This window comes from Crocuta crocuta, unplaced genomic scaffold (assembly GCF_008692635.1).
Source record: "Crocuta crocuta isolate KB4526 unplaced genomic scaffold, BGI_CrCroc_1.0 scaffold72, whole genome shotgun sequence".
NCBI classification, from domain to species: domain Eukaryota; kingdom Metazoa; phylum Chordata; class Mammalia; order Carnivora; family Hyaenidae; genus Crocuta; species Crocuta crocuta.
In genome coordinates, this window is record NW_027529427.1 from 7,386,291 (window position 1) to 7,391,220 (window position 4,930).

Consider the following 4,930-nt stretch of genomic DNA (forward strand, 5'->3'; position numbering starts at 1 on the left):
TTAATGTAATTAATGCAATTACATCTAATTATATTAACATTAATATAGTTTATATATATATATATATACATATATGTTTATTGGTTATTTTTCCCAAGAGAAACAAAACTAATGGGATACATATTGAATGCAATGTGTGTGTGTATGTATATGTATGTATATGCATGCATATACAGCCCTTCCTTGGATACATTTCCAGTTTGGTTCCAGGCCACTACAATAAAGTGAACATGCCAATAAAGTAAATTTTTTGGTTTTTAATTTTATATATACATATCTATCTATCTATATATAATGTTACGCTGTATTGTAGTTTATGAAGTGTGCAATAGCATTGTATCTAAAAGTTCATGCCTCAATTAAAAAATACTTTATTACTAAAAAAGCTAACTATCATCTGAGCTTTCAGCATGTTATATTTTTCTTGGTGGAGATTGCTTACTTTGATATTGATGACTGTGACTGATCAGGATGGTGGTTGCTGAAGGTGGGGGTGGCTGTGGCAATTTCTCCTATTTTGTGTGTGTGTGTGTGTGTGTGTGTGTGTGTGTGTGTGTTTTGAGAAGTATCCAAGACCTTTATTAATAGGTACTTGCTGTTTGTTGACTTTTTTTTAAATCAAGTTTTAATTTTTTCTTACAAACAGGAATGAATGAGGCTTTAAAAAATCTCAGCTTGACTAGATATGAAGCAATTTAAAAAACTTTAAATATTTATTGAGAAAAAATACGGGCTTTTTTTTAAAAGCTTATTTGCCATTACTAAAAAGAGATGTCTTTCAACAAGAATAAGAAAAACCCCATGATGCTCCATAGTTCTAGTCATCTGGTTAATGGGCAAAAAGAAAGCACTTAAAATCTTCCACTCCAGTCTTTTGTTCATTTCTTATTGCTGGAATATCATATTCATGTCTTCTTGTTAGATGACTAAACCAGATGATGGTAGAGATGCCACACTAGCATTTACTCAGCCCTGCCTTAGTCAGTGGGGTGGGAGAGGCAGATGAATTCTTAGCTGGTGGATCACCTGCTTTTGTCTCTTGCCACCTTGTCGTTTGGGTTTTTTTGAGCATATATGTAGGTAATTGAAATTGTGGAGGTACCAATGTTGAGGTGACTACTTACCTTGGATCTCATCTCCTTGATTTCCTTAATTTCATTACTGTCTTCTCTAGATTGTCTCTGGTGAGGAGGTCCCTGTAGAATTGTTGCCTATGACCCTGATACATATTCTGTCTCACTGGTCTACCTGTTTTCCTGAATTCTGGTTGTCAGCACCTTCCAGCACTTTACCCTGCACAAGCAGGTTAGAAGACAGTGGTTGATGCCCACAGGGTCTCCACATGTAGTAAAAAGGGAACTCTTGCCTGCAGTAGGATCTGGCCTTGGGAGAACTCTCTGATCTCTCATGCTTTACCTATCTGCACCGTTCTGGTAATTCTGCTGGTAACTGATGGAGGACCCCTGCACTGTGGATAGTGTCTAGAATTCTAAGGTCTGATGCATATTTATTGCTTTGTAGTGGAGCTTCACCAAGGCCTGTAGCATTTGCTATCCCCTCACCTTTTCTCCTTCAACCACATCAAATTCCACAGTGTCTCCATCTCCCACACTGTGAAGGTACATCTTGGCGTTATCCCTCTTGGCATTTATTGTAGTCAGGTTTACAAATACATCTTCTTTGGTGTCATTACTATTAATGGAACCACGTCCATTACTTACATTGAACCATTCTGCTGTTCCCAAAACCTTCTTGTGCATGCTGGCAGGCACACTGATGTGAGGCCACGCCAGCTTTGGAGTCAGGCTTGGTGTCAGCAGAACTGGAGCAGGGGCAGTGGTTGGGTGATTGGAAGGTCTCCACTTTGCTGCTCATGGTTGCTGTGATGGTGATGGGGCTGGTTTTGGCAGCTGCAGCCCCGCCTGGGGTGTTGGTGGGGCTGCTCAGAGCTTCCTGAGGTCTGCTCTTTATGCCCACTAACTATTGCAATTTCTTCAAATAAGAAAACAATGAAGTTTGCCACATCGGCTCTTTTTTCACAGTGTCTTTGTAGCATATGATGCTATCTGATAGCATTTTACCCACAGTAGAACTTTTTTCAAAGTTGGAGTCAGTCTTCTCAAAGCCTGCTACTGCTTTATCCACTAAGTTTACATAATATTCTAAATCCTTTATTGTCATTTCACCTGTCTTTATAGCATCTTCAGAAGGAGTAGATTCCATCTCAGGAAACCACTCACTTAGCTAATCTGAAAGAAGCAACTCCTCATCAGTTCAGATTTTATCATAAGATTACAACAATTAAGTCACATCTTTAGGTTCCACTTCTAATTCTAGTTCTCATGCTATTTCTACTCCATCTGCCACTCCTTCCTCCACTGAAGTCTTGAACATCTAACAGTCATCCAGGAGGATTGAAATCAACTTCTTCCAAATTTCTGTTCAGGTTGATATTTTTACCTCTTCCCATGAATCACAAACGTTCTAACTGGCATCTAGAATGGTGAATTTTTTTCAGAAGGTTTTCAGTTTACTTGGTCCAGATCCATAGAGAAGTTCCTATCTGTGGTAGCTGTAGCCTTTCTGAAATATAGTTCTTAAATAGTAAGACCTAAAAGCTGAACTGACTTCTTGATGGGCTGCAGGATGAATATTGGTTTAGTAGGCATGAAAACAATAATAATCTTACTGTACATCTCTATCAGAGCTCTTCAGTGAACAGGTGAATTGCCAATGAGCCGTCATATTTTGAAAGGAATATCTTTTTTCTGAGCAGTAGGTGTCGAAAGTGGACTTAAAATATTCAGTAGACCATGCTGTAAAAAGATGTGCTGTTATCTAGGCTTTGTTGTTCTATTTATAGAACACAGAGTGCATTTAGTGTGATTTTTAAGTGCCCTAGGATTTTTAGAATAGTAAATGAACACTGGTTTTGACTTAAAAAAGTCATCAGAAGTGTTAGCCCCTAATAAAAGAGTCTATATTTTGAAGCTTTGAGGATAAGCATTGACTTCTCTTCTCTAGCTATGAAAGTCTTAGATAGCATCTTCTTCCAATAGAAAGCTCTTTCATCTACGTTGAAAATCTGTTATTTTGTGTAGTCACCTTTATTAATTATCTAGAGCTAGATCTTCTGGGTAAATTGCTGTAGCTTCTACATCAGCACTTACTGCTGTTCCACCTTGCACTTTTATGTTACAGAGACAACTTCTCTTAAACCTTATGAATAAATCTCTGCTGGCTTTAGACTTTTCTTCTGCAGCTTCCTCACCTCTCTCAGCCTTCATAGAATTGAAGAGAGTTAGGACTTTGTTCTGGATTAGGCTTTGGCTTAAGGGAACACTGTGGCTGGTTTAATTTTCTGTCCAGACCACTAATAATTTCTCCATATGAACAAATAGGTTGTTACACTTTCTTTTATCATTTGTGTGTTTACTAGAGTAGAACTTTTCATTTCCTTCAAGAACTTTTCCTCTGCATTCACAATTTGGCTATTTGGTGCAAGAGGCCTGGCTTTCAACCTGTCTCAGTTTTGGACATGCCTTCCTCACAAAGCTTAATCATTTCTAGCTTTTGATTTAAAGTGAGAGACATGTGCCTCTTTCTTTCACTTGAACTCTTAGATGCCATTGTAGCGTTATTAATTGACCTAATTTCAGTATTGTTGTATCTGGGAATAGGGAGGCCCAAGGAGAGAGAGTGTGACAGGGGAATAGCCAGCTGGTGGAGCAGGCAGAGCACACAACGTGTGGCAAGTAAATCTGCTATTTATATGGATGCAGTTTATGGTGCCCCCAAAAGAATTATAGTAATAACATCAAAGATCACTGATCACACATCACTATAACATATGATAATAATGAAAAAGTTTGAAATACTGGGAGAACTAACAATGTGACAGACACAAAGTGAGAAAATGCTGTTTAAAATATGGTAACAGGTAGACTTGCTTGACAGAGGGTTGCCGTAAAATTTCAGTTTGTAAAAAGTACAAGGTCTTTGAAGCACAATAAATAGGGTACGCCTGTACACACACATATACTGTATTCAGTATATATCCCATTGCTTGTCTTCCTCTGGAGAAATTTCTTCATCACATAGGTTACAAGGTTAGTATAGTTGGCTTTGGTTTAGTTGTTGACTGAGTTGGCTAGGCCCACGTGACTCTAGGATCCAACTGAAAGGTGGCACTACTCAGAATGTTGGTTGTTTGGCAGTGGTAGAACTACAACCTAACCACATGTATTAAGAGCCTGAGCTTCTGTCTGAATTGTTAACATCACAATGCCCAAAGCAAGTCACATAGCCAAGCCAAAATAAGGGTCATTAAGGGCAGTATACTCTGTCCATCATGATACTATGGAAAGGATGTGAATGAATACTAATAGTGTAGTAGTGTAATGAATAATTGGGACGCTAACTCAGTCTACTGAAGGCAGTACAAAAGTGGGAAACATCATATGACCCTGGGTAGAAGAAGGATTTCTTAAATAGGATGAAAAGTCACAAATCTTAAAGGCTTAATGAATTTGTTTATATTAAGATATTTTTGACCATACAAAGATACCATAATGAAAGAGAACACATAATGCACAAAGTGGAAGAAGAAATTTGCTAAACATTTAATTGATGAAATGCTAGGGGTGCCTGGGTGGCTCAGTCGGTTAAGTGTCCATCTTCGGCTCAGGTCATGATCTCATGGTTCGTGGGTTTGAGCCCCACGTTGGGCTCTGTGCTGACAGCTAGCTCAGAGCCTGGAGCCTGCTTCTGATTCTGTGTCTCCCTCTCTCTCTGACCCTCCCCTGCTCACATTGTGTGTCTCTCTCACTCAGAAATAATCGAAAACATTAAAAAAAATTAAAAAAAGAAATGTTGGTTTCTGAGAATATATGTTAATGTGCATGTTTAAAATTTCTTCAAATCAACGAGA

The 4,930-nt window shown here is 38.4% G+C and overlaps 1 protein-coding gene and 1 pseudogene across 5 annotated transcripts in view; one reads left to right on the top strand and one right to left on the bottom strand.

Annotated features, from left to right (window-relative positions):
• ERC1 (ELKS/RAB6-interacting/CAST family member 1) overlaps positions 1–4,930 on the top strand; it is a 490,295-nt gene that overhangs the window by 244,947 nt on the left and 240,418 nt on the right. The window lies entirely within an intron of this gene.
• Positions 1,117–1,875, bottom strand: LOC144227386 (B box-binding protein pseudogene; annotated as a pseudogene).